At 39.6% G+C, this 20,855-nt stretch overlaps 1 protein-coding gene across 1 annotated transcript in view; it reads right to left on the reverse strand.

Moving 5' to 3' along the window:
• LOC139454468 (TOX high mobility group box family member 4-like) overlaps positions 1-15,384 on the reverse strand; it is a 163,942-nt gene extending 148,558 nt beyond the window's left edge. The window contains exon 1 of the mRNA XM_071236189.1: positions 15,290-15,384. The gene's annotated coding sequence lies outside the window, so the exon portion shown is untranslated. The remainder of the gene's footprint in view (positions 1-15,289) is intronic.
• Positions 15,385-20,855: the final 5,471 nt, after the last annotated feature.

Genomic DNA, 20,855 nt, shown 5'->3' on the forward strand with positions numbered 1-20,855 from the left:
AAATGTTTATATGTGACAAATATATTTTTCAAGAATTAAATTGCCCATAATTAAGGAAGCATATAGCACCCGAGTGCGTATTATACGCAAATAAATAAGTCTTGTGTTCATTGATCAATTGGAAGGGGTGCTAATTGGGATTGTTCACTGGCCAATATATTAGCAAATATCGCCATGGGCGCTTATTAGAGCGGGGCGCTTATTACGTCGAATACGGTATTTTGTTAAAACAAATTTGAGATAACACATTATTAGACATGATGATTTACCGTTTAAATTGTATTTCCAGTTCGACTAGGCATTGTTTTATATGCAGATTACTGTGTGTTTTTTCTCGGTATTTCGGTGAATCGGTTAAAATTACCAAATAATATAACTTTAAAGAATTGTGGTGCAATGATCGGAAGAATTGTACCTGAAACTATTATTTTATCTGGAGTAATATATTCCAATATCGTGTTATTTTAGTTGCAGCTTTACTATATATATCTAAAATAATAACTATAAGCATAGCACTAATTTGGGTACAGCTGATTGCTAGTGTATTGTTGGATATTTCTTTTATAGGGAACAATATAACCAGTCACCGTCGAGGCTCCCACTCACAAAAACTCAATGTTGTCTAACTACAACAAATATGACTTTTAACGATATAATAATATATATCCATTCTCTGTCAATTAAAATTTGTTTCAAGGCATCAAAAACAGTTATGTGAACGTGGTTGCTGTAAATCACGGTGAGTTGAGCAATCTACCGATCAATTATACACGCAATTTCGCCAAAATTAGTGTATACAATACTGAAAAATATTTTGAATAAAATTATTAAAATAACACATAAAAATGAACACTTTCTATGACCAGATAGTGTAATTACATTATTAATTTGTATTTTTGATTTGTTGATATATTTCCAGTAATATTTTTGCATTGGAAAATAAATCATTATGGCTTGTATAATGAACATCCCCTTTACACGGTAATTAACTGCTGTTCTTGGAAAAAGACCACATCCCTGGAGCATGTCGAGTCAAGCTCACCCACAACAGTAGGTGCAAATGCAATCACTTCATTAACAGGGGCCCTGCACTGAACAAGATCCCCCACAACAGTAGGTGCAAATACAATCACTTCATTAACAGGGGCCCTGCACTGAACAAGATCATCCACAACAGAGGGTACAAATACAATCACTTCATTAACAGGGCCCTGCACTGAACAAGATCATCTACAACAGTAGGTACAAATACAATCACTTCATTAACAGGGCCCTGCACTGAACAAGATCATCTACAACAGTAGGTGCAAATACAATCACTTCATTAACAGGGCCCTGCACTGAACAAGATCATCTACAACAGTAGGTGCAAATACAATCACTTCATTAACAGGGCCCTGCACTGAACAAGATCATCTACAACAGTAGGTACAAATACAATCACTTCATTAACAGGGCCCTGCACTGAACAAGATCATCCAGGATGTTGAAGATTTAGTAAAGACTTTTTACAGTTATAATTTATTTCTTCAACTGCAGTGTTCCCATTGTTTCTAGACAGCCTTTTACCAGTGAAGGTATCTGAGAGAACTAGACACTGACATAAACAGACACGGCAGCATGCCGATCTTTGTCATGTTCATGTGTAGGTTCTACCCTGTAGGCCTGTGTCATGTTCATGTGTAGGTACTGCCCTATGGGGCTGTGTCATGTTCATGTGTAGGTTCTGCCCTGTAGGACTGTGTCATGTTCATGTGTAGGTTCTGCCCTGTAGGACTGTGTCATGTTCATGTGTAGGTACTGCCCTGTAGGACTGTGTCATGTTCATGTGTAGGTACTGCCCTGTAGGACTGTGTCATGTTCATGTGTAGGTTCTGCCCTGTGGGACTGTGTCATGTTCATGTGTAGGTACTGACCTGTGGGGCTGGGTCATGTTCATGTGTAGGTACTGCCCTGTGGGACTTTGTCATGTTCATGTGTAGGTACTGCACTGTGGGGCTGTGTCATGTTCATGTGTAGGTACTGCCCTGTGGGACTGTGTCATGTTCATGTGTAGGTACTGCCCTGTGGGGCTGTGTCATCTTCATGTGTAGGTTCTGCCCTGTAGGACTGTGTCATGTTCATGTGTAGGTACTGCCCTGTGGGGCCATGTCATGTTCATGTGTAGGTACTGCCCTGTGGGGCTGGGTCATGTTCATGTGTAGGTTCTGCCCTGTGGGGCCTGTGTCATGTTCATGTGTAGGTACTGCCCTGTGGGCCTGTGTCATGTTCATGTGTAGGTACTGCCCTGTAGGCCTGTGTCATGTTCATGTGTAGGTACTGACCTGTGGGGCTGTGTCATGTTCATGTGTAGGTACTGCCCTGTAGGCCTGTGTCATGTTCATGTGTAGGTACTGACCTGTGGGGCTGTGTCATGTTCATGTGTAGGTACTGCCCTGTGGGGCTGTGTCATGTTCATGTGTAGGTACTGCCCTGTGGGACTTTGTCATGTTCATGTGTAGGTACTGCCCTGTGGGGCTGTGTCATGTTCATGTGTAGGTACTGCCCTGTGGGGCTGTGTCATGTTCATGTGTAGGTACTGCCCTGTGGGGCTGTGTCATGTTCATGTGTAGGTACTGCCCTGTGGGACTTTGTCATGTTCATGTGTAGGTACTGCCCTGTGGGGCCGTGTCATGTTCATGTGTAGGTACTGACCTGTGGGGCTGTGTCATGTTCATGTGTAGGTACTGCCCTGTGGGGCTGTGTCATGTTCATGTGTAGGTACTGCCCTGTGGGGCTGTGTCATGTTCATGTGTAGGTACTGCCCTGTGGGGCTGTGTCATGTTCATGTGTAGGTACTGACCTGTGGGGCTGTGTCATGTTCATGTGTAGGTACTGCCCTGTGGGGCCGTGTCATGTTCATGTGTAGGTACTGCCCTGTGGGGCTGTGTCATGTTCATGTGTAGGTACTGACCTGTGGGGCTGTGTCATGTTCATGTGTAGGTACTGCCCTGTAGGCCTGTGTCATGTTCATGTGTAGGTACTGACCTGTGGGGCTGTGTCATGTTCATGTGTAGGTACTGACCTGTGGGGCTGTGTCATGTTCATGTGTAGGTACTGCCCTGTGGGGCTGTGTCATGTTCATGTGTAGGTACTGCCCTGTGGGGCTGTGTCATGTTCATGTGTAGGTACTGACCTGTGGGGCCATGTCATGTTCATGTGTAGGTACTGCCCTGTGGGGCTGTGTCATGTTCATGTGTAGGTACTGACCGATGCTTATCGTGTAGGTCAACTGGTCAGTTTGAGGGGAGGAGAGGTGAAATGTGATTTTAAGGTCACATTCAAAATTATTGCACTTACATAGCAATGTGCATGCACATGTGTTAGTGTAGTGTTTCGATGCTTTCCATCACTTGTCTTTCTGGTTCAACCTCGACTTCTTACATGCAGATGTGAGAGCAGGAGTACTCCAGATTGGCTCACCCACTCACCCACTGACAAATATTGTGTCATTATATAGACAAAGATGTCATTTATCTAATATCTATACACATTGATATATACACTGATTAAAAAAAGTGTTTGTAATAGTTTCCTATTTCTTTTAATTGGAAGAGTATAAACATGATCACTAGACAAGTCTTAAGTGCCCTTATCAGAGGGGTACACAAAGTACGTGATCCGGACTACAAGCTGTCAGACTTCCATTTTTGTGGAAGCTTCGAGGACTGAGTGGGGTAGATCGCTGACTTTGTCTGCTGACAATCAGGCGTGGGTTCGACTCAACCCAAAAAAGTGCTAGAATTTGTAATATACTAACAATGTGTAATCCAAAATATGTATAACATTTGTTGGACAAGACTTGTTGGTAATTTGAGTTGACCAATCCAGCATGTTCTTTAATCAAAATGTACAAACTCCTTCCCACTCCCTCTCTCGTTCTCTCACCCACTCACTTTCTTTTTCTTTCATCCCCCTAAAGCCCCCGCCCTAAATTGCCATAGTACCCATGGGAGATTTTCATATACTAATATACAAGTTAAAAGAAGTTAAAGAACAGCCGATTCTGTCATACCGTATTCGACGCTCTCAAAATTAGAAATAGGGGGCTCTTATTAGAATATAATTTTTAGTGAAAGAGTCAAAAGATCGTAAATTTTATGGTTTCTGCTGACAGCCTGAAATGATACAAAAGAGAGTCTGTGCATATTATACACGACAGATATATTTTTCCAGAATTTAATTGCCCGTAATTAAGGGTGCATATATAGCACATGAGTGCGTATTATACACGAATAAATGTATACAAATTGTGTACATTGATCAGTCGGAAGAGTGCTAATTGGGATTGTTCACTAGCCAATATATTGGCAAATATCGCTGTGGGCGCTTATTAGAGTGGAGAGCTTATTACGTTGAATACGGTATTACTACAGTTAATCAGTCATGGCAAGGCAGAACTAAAGTAAAATATAAGAGTCAGGAGTTCTTTACCTTCTTTTGAGTAGTATATTTTTCTATGGTGGTTACCTTTTCCAACTCAAAACAAGAATGGCATTGAAATATTCAGCATGAATGATAAAAATACATTATCCAATTGTACCAATTCTATTTTTTTTATGAATAACAGTACTTTGGGTTTTTTTTCTGCTGCCTAGTGACATTTCAAGACTATTTCAATACCACCTAATCATTCACCGGCTCATTGCTGTGAGAAATTGGATGTCACATCTCGTGCAAAAACAGGGAAGGAGTATTTGTGAAACAGAGGAGAAATGTCACTGGCTTCATATAGTGTCTGTCCTTGCATAATTACACTGACATTTGAGCATGTGTCGGGAATGTTTTCAAAAGCTGGCTTAATTACCATGATGCATTTCTCCATATGTGAGTAGAGATGATTTTATTCCGATATGAGCACACTGTCAATCCGGCCTTGCTCTTCTGCTATTTAATCAGTCAGTGAAACTTTGGCAATATAACATTTTCAAATCAACCTCAGTGTGATCTATGATCTCCATGAATTATTGCGTAACACAGCATCGCCTTTCTTGCAGCTATGAGTGAGTGAGTGAGTGAGTGAATATGCTTTTCCGCCGCTTTTAGCAATATTCCAGCAATATCACGGCGGGGGACACCAGAAATGGTCTTCACACATTGTACCCATGTCGGGAATCGAACCCGGGTCTTTGCCGTGACGAGCGCCCCTCTTGCAGCTATGAATGGCAAATACCTAGTTAGAAAATTGATACAAAATTTTTCTTCTGACCGACTTCTTCCATATCTATATAATACTGTGACAAATTTCTAACACATTTATCTAAACTGATACAAAAAAGCAAGATACATGATCCAAAAAATCTCAAAAGAAAATTAATTTTTGGCTTGGGCCAACTAGAATATTTATCATCATGATTATCAAACTCTTACTCAGAATGATACTAGTGAAAAAACATTTTGTACCTAATTATATTACACTCGTCCTGAAGAAATCGGAGTCAGTCCTTGAGCATCATTTCAGGTCATTAAAATGTTTAATAACGAAGAACTTCTAAACTGTAGACACCCTGCCCTCCATCTGTGTCCCATGTCCACATGTATCCATTCTATGTCAACTAAAGGTTTTTTTAAGGCGTCAATAGCAGTAATCTAACCACGCTTGCTGTAAATGACGGTGAGTTGTGTGATCTACCAATCACTTCACACACGATTTCGCCGAAATTAATGTTAACCATGTTAACAATATTGAATGAAATTTTGATAAAAATATATTATAAACATAAGTCCAGATATACAATAAACATATTTTTATAACTAAATAGTATAATACTTGGATAAAATTGTGTACTTCAGTTCAGATTTATTGATCATTTGTTGATTGGTATTTCCGTGTTGCGTTGCGGTGTTCCGGTACCGTTTATTGCGATGGGGAAAAAACATTGTGTCAGTGTAAAACTTGAGTTTATTACAAATGTAAGTAAATTTTGGGAGTCATGCGCTACCGTGCACCATAGTTAGCGCTATATTGAAGGATGCAATAGCAACCAACGCTGCATCACACCTCCCAATATACAGCTGACAAGACTGAAATTTCTTTATAAAAAATCAGGTGAGATTCTGACTCTGATTGGTTCCAATAATAACCTTTAATACAGATACTCGGGAAATGTGCACAATATTTCTTTGTGAAAATTTCACAAAAACTGCCTGCCAACCGTGTTGAAGATTGGCATTGGATTGACGGAATAAGTGAATATTGTGTTTAACACAGCATCATCAATTTTGTAGAGTGAGTTAATAATGTTTTCCTGCCACTTTGGGCAGCATTTCAGCAGCTTGAAGGTGGGAGACAAGAATGGGCTTCTCTCATCAGCATGATGGACATGAGCCAGTGTCAGTGTCTGACCAGCAAATACTTCAGTGTTTGTTTGTTTGTTTGTTTGTTTGTTTGTTTGTTTGTTTGTTTGTTTGTTGTTAAACACTGCACTCAGCAATATTCCAGCTATATGACGGCGGTCTGTAAATAATCGAGTCTGGACCAGACAATCCAGTGATTGACATCATCAGCATAGATCCACACAATTGGGATGTGATGACATGCATCAACTAAGTCAGCGAGCCTGACCACCCGATCCTGTCAGTCGCCTTTTTTGACAAGCTTGGGTGCTGAAGGCCTATTCTACCCTGGATCTTCACGGGTCAAAAATACTTAAATGCTGCTACAGTATTTCAGTCATGTCATGACGTCATGACATGTCAGCTTGGTGTGAGATGCATGATCTAGATGTTTACAACTTTGGTGATACCAGTGAGTGAGTGAGTTGGTTTATATGTCGCATTAAAGGTTATTCCACTTATATCACTGCGTGTCTGTTGTCTTTATGTTGTCGTAGAAGCCCAAAGTGATGCAGGTCTTAGATATTTACCATTTTGGTGAAACCCACCTAAACAGGATTGGCCCCCACGGTCATAGGTTTCTGTCACTCCCAAGGGACGCCACTCTGCACAGCGAATTGTAGTACCATAGACACTTCTAAGGGAAACAACCCTATAAAGTGAATTGCAGGATATATATGGGCCAGAAAACCAGTGGCGGAAAGAATGAGCAACACTCCACGCCAAAAGAAGGATGTTTGTTTGTTTATTGCCGCAGTCAGTAATGTTTCAGCTATATGACAGCTATTTGTAAATGAACAAGTCTGGACCTGACAATCCAGTGATTGACATCATAAGTATCGATCCACCTATTTGGGATATGATGACATGCAGTCAGCAAGCCTGACCACCCAATCCTGTTAGTCGCCTCTTACAACAAGCACAGTCGCCTCTTACAGCAAGCATGGGTTGATGAAGACCTATTCTAACATGGATGTTGATACAAAAGTATGTAAGGTTTCTGGCGTGCCAAAGGAGGCCACTTTGCACAGCGAATTGCAACTCAGTTTCCAGCAATTTAGTTGACTGCCCCCAGTGATAGAAGAGTGAGTGAGTGAGTTGTGTTTAACATTGCTCTTAACATTATTGCAGTTTTATCACAGCATGTCAGCTTAATGTGGGAGGAAAGCCCGAGAGTGATGCAGGTCTCAGACGTTCACCACTTCGGTGAAACCCACGAGCACGGGTATGGTGCTGACAAACCTAGAAACATAATCTGGGCGAACCGGGATTCGAACCCACAATCACAGGTTTCTGGTGTGCCCAAGGGGGCGCAACTCTGCACAGCGAATCGTGGCACCTGAGACACCTGGGCTACGCGTGCCCACCAGTGATAAAGGAAAAGCATAGATGTGCGAAAGAGTGACTATCATTTAGTGCACAGTCAGCAATATTCCAACCATGTCACTGTAGCCTGTTAATAATCAAGTCTCAACCAAACCAGTGACTGACAGCATGAAAAATCAATATAATTTGGGGTACTGCATATGTATATCATTGTTTGTAACTATGTTCATTTCAAACAACATTGATAGTATCATTTACCTGATAAGCAATGACAGGGAACCCCCACAGTGAGAGAGTGAGTTGGATTTAACACAGCTTTTAACATTATTCCAGTTATATGATATCACAACGTGTCAGCTTAATGTGTAAGGAAAGCCCGAAGTGATACAGGTCTCAGACGTTTACCACTTCGGTGAAACCCACAACACGGGTATGGTGCTGACAAACCTAGAAACATAATTGGGGTGAACCGGGATTCGAACCCACAATCAAAGGTTTCTGGCGTGCCCAAGGGGGCGCAACTCTGCACAGCGAATCACGGCGCCTTAAGACACCTGGGCCAACTGTACCCCCACAGGGTAAAACACTCGGAAATGCATCATATATATGTTTTCTGCGATCATATGGATTGCAATAAGTTCCTGACACATGGGGTAGATTTAACAACAAATTTGTATGTTCATCCACAAATTCTTATCCTTACCTAAGACTCTAACTTCTAAATGCCTCCTTTTAAATGTTACTGACCCTTCTCCAAAATGGCCGACAACTAAATGGCGGGGGCCACGAAGTGGCTGAACCTGAGGTCACGAAGCCACCTAGCGGGGCTCTGAAAATATTAGAACTTCCCACCCCAACACCATGAACACTCTGAGATTAGATCTTGGCTTCCATTTGCCTCAATTCATGGCGATTTATGAGCAAATACAGACGTTGTGGTACACAACATTAAAAAACGGCGGCAGGTTGTCATGCTACCATGATGATCCAACTGAAAAAATATAACATAAACGGAAAAGGGGTCAAATTTTGACCAGCCAGACAGTCCATCGACTTAATGTTTCAGCAAGCCCTTAGTTATTTTTACTGGCCACGGGCCAACGGGCCAGCAGTTAAATCAACCCTGAAAAAGTACCTCTGAAACATTGTTTCAAACAATAAAGTAGCTGTTATCCACAAAGCGAGCTGCATTAATAGCTAATAACGCCAATAGGAGTTATAACATGACTAAAGAACAGATATGTGAGCATCATGAACTAGGTAAGCTACATCTGTCTCAATCAGCTCACCAGCTGATCACAATAACTACAGACAAAGGTCTGCATCCTCAGCAGTCTGTCTTGAAATAAAAACACTCTGACATCACACAGCAAACAGCAAACAGCAAACAGCTCACACACACCACAGTCCCATCTGGTGGTGTGAGGTTACAGGAATGCAGGAGTTACCTCCCCTGATATACTTGCCATATGTCCGTTTCCTATATCACATTATTCAGCTTGTCTGACAGTCTCTTTCATCATCAAATAAGGATGAAAAGGATAATTTTTCTTCACAATAAAAAATAACAGCTGTCGGGGATCAATTCAGTTGAAGTCGATATGCACTGATGATAGGGACAGTTCTAAATGCTCATTCCAGGATAAGGAGTGCCCAAGTGTTTATAAACGACCAGCTCAGCACAAAAAGCTCAACACACAAACAGCATTATTTAACCATATAACACATCTGTTGTTCTCATAAAAAATCACACTTTTTTAAGCACAACTTGACAGTGCTGTACACAAAAATATGTCCAGAAATAGCAAATGTCAAAATAACCATTAAAATCATCTTCAAATAATTTTACATCCATTTTCATTATTCACTTAAAGAGCTACTTTAATCATGCTAATTAACAATCCTTAATCACCACTTCAAACTAGTTTTATGAAATCTGATATGATCATTCTTATGTTATACATGGAATAAATAAAGCACATTTAAGATGTATGTTATGGCTTTCTATAATGTCATTATTTCGATTTTTTTTAAATTAAAACCCAACTTTATCATATTCATTACAGAGGCCAATAAACATCGGTTAGAAGTTGTATAACAAACTGTCCCATTAATGTGATACATAATAGGAATTCAGGGGCGGCTGGGTAGCCTAGAGGTTAAAGCATTTGCTTGTCATGCTGAAGACCTGGGTTCGATTCCCGACAATGGTACAATGTGTGAAACCCATTTCAGGTGTCCCCTGACGTAACATTTCTGGAATATTGCTAAAAACGGCGTAAAACCATACTTACTCACTCACTCACTCATAGGAATCCAAAGAAGAGTTCCCACTCGGATGCTGCATTCATGTTATCAGAAACATGATAACCAATCATCTGATACAGCAGTAACCATGGTAACCATTTATCTAGGATTCCAAACTAACTGCCCTTGGTAGACAAATATACATTGCATTCAATACAATAATGTAAAATAAAACCTCTTCCTTTTTTGTGGTTGTCTTATCAGTGGAATAAAAATCTCCAATCTTCATTCCAGCACTGCAATATGATGTATAATGAGTGAGTGAGTGAGTATGGTTTTACGCCGCTTTTAGCAATATTCCAGCAATATCACGGCGGGGGACACCACAAATGGGCTTCACACATTGTACCCATGTCGAGAATCGAACCCGGGTCTTCGGCGTGACGAGCGAACGCTTTAACCACTAGGCTACCCGACCGCCCCATATGATGTATAAGCTTTAATAGTTTATGCATACTTGACATATTCAGTGTAGTTGTATCACTAGAGTGAATGTTTGAGTGGGAAGTATGTTATATCCGGTGTTAAATCCAAGATGTACTGATATGTTGGCTTTCTGCTACCCTGGGCAGAAGTCCATTTTATGTAACAGGTACTTCCTTTTATAAACAATATGAAAAAAGAAAAAAAATCACCTCTTCAAAGTATTAACATTAGTCATAACTATAGTTCCATGAAATAGCAACTTCCATGTATGATTATTTAATGACACTGGCATCAGACTTGGGCACAATTATCGGCCTCTAGGCAAGTCAAAACAAATCCCTGCACTTTGTAATATTTTCTAAACAAATAATTTTGTAGCAGCCACTGCCCCAGCTTTGTGTGGATCCTGGAGAGTCAGGAATAATTTAGTGACAACATAACGTCGTGCATGTTCTGAGCTAATAAAACTTGGTTACCGTATTCAACGTAATAAGCGCCCAGGGTGCTCTCAAAATTAGAAATAGGGGGCTCTTATTAGAATATTATTTTGGTGAAAAAAAACATACATAGTTGAAAGATAAATTTCGTTGTTTATGCTGACAGCCTGAAATGTATGACAGATATATGTTTCCAGATTTTAACTGCCCATAAATAAGGGTGCATATGACACACATGTGCGTATTATACCGAATAAATAAGTCTTGTGTACATTGATCAATCAGAAGGGATGCAAATTGGGCTTGTTCACTAGCCAATATATCAGCAAATATCGCTGTGGGCGCTTATTAGAGCGGGCACTTAATACGTCGAATATGGTATTTCCTTGTTTGAAAGAAGATATGTGATTATGTTAAGAAAACTGGACACTGACAGTGAGAACTCTCATTGTGTTTTTTACTGGACCATAAATACCATCAAGACCTAACATACATGCTGAGACTGAAAGAGTTACCGTACATTGCTGTCTATATAGCGACCCTACGTATAAGGCGACCCCCTGTACACGCCTTCAAAATCGATGCTAATTCATATATCCCGTCTATAAAGTGAATTGGAATGAAGCACGTCACCAGCGCATACAAAATCCCTACATTTGCAATAAAAACATGTTTGTCTTCCGCGGAATTTTTTTTACAGGGAAACGAACATATCATAACAATTAAAGTAGATCAATACAAATTTGAAATTTGAGATAAAACATCACTAGACATGATGATTTACCAATTAAATTGTATCTCCTGTTCTGCTAGGCATTGTTATATATGCAGAGATTAACATTATCGTGCGTATTGTCTCATAACTAAGCCGGAAGTAGCAATCAGCTGTACGCACGTTTCTCGGAATCTACCAGTCATTCGGTTAAAACTTCTCAATAATATAACTCAAAAGAGTTTTGATACAATGATCGGAAGAATTGCATCACTGACAACAACAAGATGTTAAAATATCATATTCATACGTCCAGAAACTTGAAGAAACGTTTATTATTGAAAAGTGCATGGACTGAAGGATGAACAGATTGATTACGCTATTAAAGAAATGATAATTTCAAACAAGTCCAAAAATATTCAATAATCCTGATAATCAATCATTACATCTCACTGTAACAATACTGATCCGCCAACATGGCCAACATGACATTAACACATGGTTAAATTCAGCAGAGAAGTGACCAGCTGACTACATGTCAGAGGATTGCACTTCCCATGAAACACTGCTAACCAAACATTACTGACTCAACATATTGCTTCATATGACATACAGAATTATTTATCGTTATTCTTGGACCCTGCTCATGTCAAATCACGAAGACCATATTTTTCACTGGTCTGTCGCATCCATAGATATAAAAAAATAACCCCACTTCGACAAAATATTGAATTGCATCCATGCAGTAGTGATGATGGAGAGGCTAACACTGACTGACTGAAAACACATCCTCACGCCACACACACTTCCTGATCAAGATGAGATTGCAATGTGATTTAGTCATTACGCAGTTGGAAATTAATCCAGGTAGAAATGACCCTTTGATGGGCACTAAAACATGCCACACAGTGAATTATTAATAATGTAATAATCATGATAATTGAGATAAACATGATAAACGATAAACACTTTTCAGAAATAATTTGGAAAGTGTGTGTGTGTCGTAGGGGGGGGGGGGTCTTGAATTTTAGCCTCATTTGACAAAAGGTCCACATTTTCAAGGTTTTCAAAGATAATGGGGCATTTTAGCATTTTACTGTATTGGTTAGTGTGGGAGTGTGGGTGTACTACTGGAATATTTGACATTTTCAGATAAAGGGCCCACGTCAGAAAACTCCAAGAATGAACCCTGCCCTTTGTAGTTCAAGCACCACTGTTTGGCTGCTTGCAGATTTCATGCTAGCATGTATAGATGTCAGTATATATATATCTGTAACTTATAAGTAATAATTATGTTTGGACATGTATGAGTGTTTCATTTGCAATATACAACACTGATTAAACTGCTATTTTGACTTGCAATCAATAATTCAGAGTCAACTAGTCCTTACAATGATAACATATAGCAAAACCCTTAGGAATGGCAAATTTCTACTAGTCCTTATGATACCTTAACTATTGGGCAGTTTGGCAAGGACAAAAGGACTAGTGGCTGTGCCAATTTCTATTCTGCCTACTGCAGGTATTTATCAGTGAGTGAGTGAGAGAATGAGTATGGTTTTACGCCGCTGTAAGCAATATTCCAGCAATACCACAGCGCGGGACACCAGAAATGGACTTCACACATTGTACCTAATTGGAATCGAACCGGGTCTTCGGCGTGACGGCAGGTATATATCAAGCGTTCTTGGTAGGCTAATTGGAAAAACATGTTATTTGTTCCAATGGAAGTTTTTTTTAGTTATAATTTTCTTGAACATGTTAAATTCAAAAGTATTTTTATAACATTGAATTCAAAAAGAACGTAAACATGGTAAAACTAAAAAGTAAAACCTTTTCCTCTTTAATGGTCCTGTGAACAATGACACACAAGTCACCTCTGCAAAGCCATATCGTTAGTTATATCATTAGTTATAACTTTGATAACATATTACTTAAACATGTTAAAAGAAGTTATTTAGGCAAACAATGAAGCCTTTTCCTCTTTAATCAATGTTAATGGTCCTGTTAACAATGACACACAAGTCACCTCTGCAAAGCCATATCATTAGTTATAACTTTGATAATGTGAACTGGGAATATTTACTGTCATTTGTTGCAGGCTTGGGTCCCAATACATGTGAGCAGGTCTAGATAATTTAATTCGTCAAGGTTTCTACTCATTCATTTCAGAATTCCTCACCTGCCAGTCTCCCCATGCATGAAACACTCTGTCAATATCTGGAGTAAGAGTGAGTATGGATTTATGCCGCTTTAAGCCATATTCCAGCAATCTCATGACAGGTGACACCAGAAATGGGCTTCACACATTGTACCCATGTGGGGAATCGAACTCAAATCTTCAGCGTGACAAGCAGACACATTAACCACTAGGCTACCTCCCTGCTCTGAGATGAATCAAGAATTCAGAAACTATGGGATGTATAGCTTACATAATCATAGATCATAATTTGACTTGAGATAACCACTCCTTGTCAATACATCCTTCATGTTAAACTGTTCAAGGTAATATTCTTATACATATTAGTAATAATAATGTAATGTTAGTCACAGGGTGAGATACTGTTCCATATCAAACCGTTCATGGTGTCTTTAGCATGTAATCCAGGATAAGTCGAACCAACTAACAAGATGTGTTTGAGACAAGTAGGCAGTGCACAGAATTTGGGCAAACATATTTGGTTTGTTTCAGGTAGAGAGGGTGTAACCTTTTGTGCATGTGCCATTGAAATTGACTACACTGACGTGGACACATGTGTTGTTGGCTAACAGAAATGATGAAATATAAGTATGGTTGCAAAGGCATGATATTGAATTTGACTACAAGATGCTCAAAGCCGAACTGCTGTTTCTTGTCAAATCGAACAATGCTAAAACAACATGGACATGCTGCATATACCTCCTTACCATGCAGACTTAAACCCTGTTGAGTTGATTTGGGCTAATGTGAGACAGTTCATCAAAACATCAATTCGAGCTGCATGTGATATGCAAATTTGCTGTCATTGTTTTCACAATCATCAGGTACCTCACATCAGCACATTCTGATTATGTGCTAATGAACTTGCCACAAGAACTCGCTGTTGCCGATACAGGACACGTACATATCTGTTCATACAACCTGTAGCAGACCATCCACTACCCATTTCTTCACAATGGTACACGCCAGTGGACAGACCTCATACATAGTCATAAGGGGTCAATTATCAGGTCACAGCTCAACTTATCCTGGCCTACCAGTATATGTATATAATATATGGGTGTCATTACTTGACATTTAAAGCCAATCAAATTGAAAGACAATGCTGGATTTGTGTATATCCTGCAGCTATCTAACCTACTATTATAAGTTTTCTGGAAAATGATGAACATTGGAAATCTAACATATTACTGAAAACAAGTTAATTAGGCAAACAATGACATGAACGTTGCACCAGCAGAATTCGTATGATTATTTCCATGTGATACAATTTAAGGTGGATCTTGTTTCGTGATCGTCTTTTGAAGAAAATATTCAAACAAATAATCTGGACTAGTATCACAACATTGTCAAAAATACAAACATAATTTGATAACTATTAGTTTTAAGCGCGAACTGTCACGCGGTGACCGACTTCACACTGCGCGAGATTGCAATCAAAGAATCAGCCGTGATTAGTCTGCCATAGTGCTAGTGTCAATCAAAATGGGCAAGTGAAAATATTACCATTAACTTCTTAAGTGAAAGAATGTCTTTGTGGTCGTAGATTCTTCAACATACACCGTCAATAATTGTCCACAGAAAACGTGGATGGAAACAGGAAGTTGACACAAGTGATCCGGTTTTCGGGTTTTTCATAAAGAGCCTACGAGCTTAAAACGAAAAACGAGCTGATAAAATGACAACTATTGCTATTCATCTTATGGCCCGTTTTATCTCATTTGTTATTGATAGGCTTTGTCAGTTTTGTACTGGATGCATTTTTAATCAACATTTAATGGAATCTGAAATGAAGTAATCAGGTCAAAGCGGAACCAAATTGACAAAAACGGCATCATATGTACATATTATTATATACATGCAGTCAGAAAAAAGAAATACAAATAACTCCATGGATGTATACCACACAAATAGTCACTATTCCTAAACTGTTATCCGCGTAAACACTTATTTCATAATTCTTCCACGTTTAACACACAATACATATAAACAGTCAAATATATATCTATCATTCAACATTATTAACTAACGTTTTTGTTCTTCATCATTTCATTAATTAATTCATTCAGTTATATTTGATTAACGTACACAAGAATTCGTAATCATTGGCTAATGTGAACAGCCTTCTGAAAGTCCAGGACCGCCTCCGTGGTCTAGTAGTAGAGCGTCCGCCCGGAGAGCGGAAGGTCCGGGGTTCGATCCCCGGCCGCGTCATACCAAAAGACGTTAAAAGATGGTACTTGTTGTTACTCTGTCTGACGCTCGGCATTAAGGGGATAAAACAAGGACTGGTCGGCTCGGAGTCAGTATACTGTGTCTGAGTGGGGTATTCATGTTAAACTGCGGCATGGTATCTCAGTGAGCTAGCACTATAAATCGGCATCAGTCCGGACTAGTACAAGCAGCCATACACACACACACACACACACACACACACACACACGCACACACACGTACATGCACGTCGCTATATAAGTGCAATAATCTTGGACGAGACGTTAAACCCCATTTCACCTCACTTCTGAAAATCCAGATAGGAATTCATAACGGCTAGCTTGGACTGTGGGGATATAGGTAGCACGTATCACTTACATCATGTCAGAAGCAGTATAGCATGGATTAAGTCATATGAAGCAACATCGTAAGTCTGTCGGACTTCTGTTCGTTACCAAAAACAAACTACATACAATTCAAGTACCTACTTGTTAATGGGTCAGCGTACACTTTACGGAAACGTCGCTTTAACACTATATAAAAGAAGTTGTTATCCATAAATTGTGTCTACTTTGTATCTACTTGTTTTAAGTGAACAAAATACGCAGCCGTTAGGATGGTTGTCTTTTTGGTTACAGGCCGGCAAAGCCACATTTCGAAAATAGATAGCCCAAATTGATGTGGCTCTCGCGGCAATGGTTATGGTTGCGTGATTGTATAATGTGGCTCTCGCGGCTATGCTGTCAAAACATGCTTTGTGATTCTAACAGGTTACCGTATATAACAAAACAAGTCTTGTTTTCTCATTTTCTATTCAACAAGGATAACATATTCATCAAAACTTTACATTGATGAATATGAAGAGCATATGAATATCATAATGCAGATGAAGGAGGTCGCCCACGTGGTCAGCAAATTCCATCTCACTCAGGTGTGGGTTCAGGAGCTGGATCTTGAGGGACGCAATACGTGCATCGATTGCCTTGTACTTCTTTCTTCGTGAAGGTTCTGATCACTGGTGTGAGAGTCTCAGGACTGCAACCTCTTTGAGTGACTGCTCTCGCTGAAATAGCTTCACTGCCTCGTAGATGTTCGGGTGGCACTTCTTGGCAAGTTTCTTTATCTTGTTGTGCAACCCTTCCAGGTGATTGTTGGTACGGTGGCCTTGGTTTTCGAAATGGTTCCAAATCTCTGGCATGAAGGCCCCTCCTTGAACCCAACAGGTTGTCACGTAGTCCATGAAGGCAGTCACTTTAGGGCCAGCAGGAGAGTCAACAATGGCATCAAGCCACACATCATCCACTTTGTCACGAGGTACTAGAGGGAGGGCAGCAACTCTTGTCACCAGCTTCTTCACCTCCTCATCTTCCTTTTAGTCCAACACCAGACCTTCTTTCTGCACCCTCCTCCAGATACATTGGGTGAAGTGAAAGAAACACCCTCTAACTAATGTCCCAGGAAATACCTCAGTCACGGCATTGTGGGCTGCACGTTCAAAGTCCAACTGAATTGTAAGTGGGGCAAACTCTAGACCTCCTCTACTAGCAAAATCGCATAGGTACTGAAACATGTTGACATAACTTTTGTTCGATTGGACAACAAACAGTAAACTAATGGAAACATATGGCCAAACACCTCAGCATGTAAACAATAAATCTGATCAAACGACTTGGGACAGGCATAAAATGTACCATCACAAAATACAATGTCTGCAGTACACAAATGTTCAATGTTCTTGTCTGTAGTGAAGATGATGATGTCACTAACAATGTGACTGGAACTGGTCGCCTCCCTCAGTCTGGGAGTACCGCGCTTAGTGATTTAAATGTGGGACACTCATATAAAGGTATCGGTAATCGGATTAATTAATTACCCGCTAGAATAGGCGAAATGCACTCAGCTGAAAATGTGGCTTTACCGGCAATAGCCATTTCTGAAATGTGGCTCTCCCGGCTAGACACCGTCTTTTTTGTCCTAAGAAGTGGGATTACGGGACATATTGTTATTAATAAACTTAATTAAATGTTTTCATGTGTGCGCCCTTCATTGTTTATTCTCCCTGCAGTGTTTTATTGTACGCTAAACAACCCCCACTCGTCCTTTATGTCTTCTATGCGATATCAACACTATGTACAGCCTCTTTAAGGATGTTAAAACAATTTAAAAACTTTGAAAATATTTAGCCGTATTGAAACATACGGTAACAACACAGTTAAATTATGTTTATTCGCATTTCTAAATTGTTCATATTGGGATTTTTAGGTTAAAGGTTAAAAACAGGTTGGAAAAATGGACATGTAGGTATAAGTACATGCGCAGATGCTTCTGAAATTATCCCCAGTATCGTTCATGTTACAGGCTGTGCGTCTCCTGTAGGAAATGAAACAAGTTTTATTCAAGGGTATATTCGGAATGGGTACAAGTCCCAGAGACTTACTGGCTCTTCCTCTTAACACTCATATTGAACACAATGTCTGCAGTTTTGTGCACAATAAACAAGTACGTGTGATTGAGTGCATGCAGAACAGAAGCAGTGATTGACACATGACGTTACTAACTGAATCTAGATTCAAAGATTACGAAGGGTTATTCCACAACACCGTTAAAACTGAATGCAAACTAGAAAACTTGAATAAAAAGAACTATTTTGGTGTAATCTGTTAAAATATCGAACCATAAGCTACTTGGTGAAATGGAAAGATGAAATATTACATGTACATCGGAAACACATACCCCACCCTTCTTTCTGCCGATGAGAGACTATATATGTTACTTCTAAAAGATAGTTATTATATGACTGGTGTCTTGTGCATTAAGGGAATGACATATTTAGTTTGGTTTAGGCCATCTGTTATTGCGTGGCGCTCGATGTCTGCCTTCAAAATTGCATAAATCCCCCAAACCGCCCGTAAAATCACCGAAAGGCCTCGCGATTCACGATAGTAAAATATGATGCTAAACATTTTATAACGGTGGGTCACCAATACTTCTGAGCACACACAAGGCTTTATTTAGTTTGTTTGTTTGTTGTGTAACGCCGCACTCAGCAATATTCAAGCTATATGACGGCGATCTGTAAATAATCGAGTCTGGACCAGACAATCCAGTGATTGATATCGTGAGCAACGATCCACGCAATTGGGATAGGATGACATGCATCAACCAAGCCAGCGACCACTTGATCCCGTTAGCCGCCTCTTACGATAAGCATAGTCGCCTTTTGCGGCAAGCATGGGTTGCTGAAGACCTATTCCAACCCGGATCTTAACGGGTCCATTATTTAGTACTTGCCCGAATTATATAATGAATTAAAAAAAACGTCTGACCTCCAAAGGAAATTGTCAACCCCTGAACCTGAAAAAAAGACATGGTCCTAGCTGACCTGCGAAATTTATATTTTAGAATATTTCCACCTTCGATTAAAACATGAAGCATCAAGAACACTCGAAACTATATTATATATAGTAAATCTGGAACTGTAGGTCCCCTTTTTCTCACTGTAATTGTGACATTGATGACGATTTGGGCAATTATTTATACGGGAAAACTAAAACATTATATAAACATATACTAAATGATAGCAATTCACTAAAAGATAGTTATATATGGACCCGTGAAGATCCGGGTTAGAATTGATCTTCAGGAACCCATGCTTGCCGTCAGATGCGACTCGTGGGATTGATGGTCAGACGCTGTATAAACCAATTGTGTGGACCGATGCTCATGACGTCATTCACTGGATTGTCTTGTCCAGACACGATTATTGACAGACCACCGCTGGAATATTGCGGCGTTAAATAACAAGCAAATGTTATAAATGGAAATAATTCGTTACAAAAATATCGCATCATTTCGACTGTAGGATATACGTTTATTTGATATCCAAACTTTGTTTTTAAATCCACTGCGTTATCGTGTCAATAGCCAAAGGTGAGTGAGTTCCTCTACAGTCTGAAATAATACTGCTTTATCACAGCCAAATGTATCTACAACCAGTTGTTGATGACACACCCAAACCGTCGAGATATGAGTGAGTGAGTATTGTTTTGTGCCGTTTTTGGCAATCTTTCTGCAATATCACGGCGAGGGACACCGAAATTGGCTTCACATATTGTACCCGAATCGAACCCGAGTGAACGCCTTAACCACTAGGCTACCCCGCAGCCCCTTCTTGGAACTAGAGGACATTAGACCAAATAGTACATGACCATCATAATGTTTATATTTAACCAGAGGTGGAAATTCTTGAAGTCCATAAAGATGACACCTATCTATATTTTCCTCTAACCCCGTTTCTCTGATTCCCCAATATTTATTCATATCATACCTTTTCTCTTTTGCTAATGTTATTTTTTTTGCATGATACCTCTTGCTGATGATTTGACACTAATATACTTATTATAACAGTTTAAATAATGCCAACTTAGTAAATTTGCCTCATATAAATTCACAGGACTATGGATTTTTAAAAATATTTTGAGTTTCCCTTTCATGCATGATAAACAAAACATTATATATTTTCAGATATCTTTATGGTCTTTCATACAATCACATGAACCTTTCATAGCCAACATGCATCGAGAACAGCACAATAGTTACAAATATTTGGTTGGAATTTTTACCCCAAAAATGATACGCCCGAAAAGAGTTGAGGTAAGGAAACAGGCGATGGATGACGTGAGACACTTTTTCTTATTCCGTATGTCAGGTTCCGGAACGTGTTTTGGTTACATTCACCGGAAGTAAATAAATACGTGAAACATAAAGCCATTTAAATGAATCCAACTCATGACCTACACACCTACGATTGACCAGTATGACCGACATATAATCTTTTTAAATTTTTAAACTAATATCT

Source organism: Haliotis cracherodii, unplaced genomic scaffold (genome assembly GCF_022045235.1).
Source record: "Haliotis cracherodii isolate W230 unplaced genomic scaffold, xgHalCrac1.p SCAF_10, whole genome shotgun sequence".
Lineage (NCBI taxonomy): Eukaryota > Metazoa > Mollusca > Gastropoda > Lepetellida > Haliotidae > Haliotis > Haliotis cracherodii.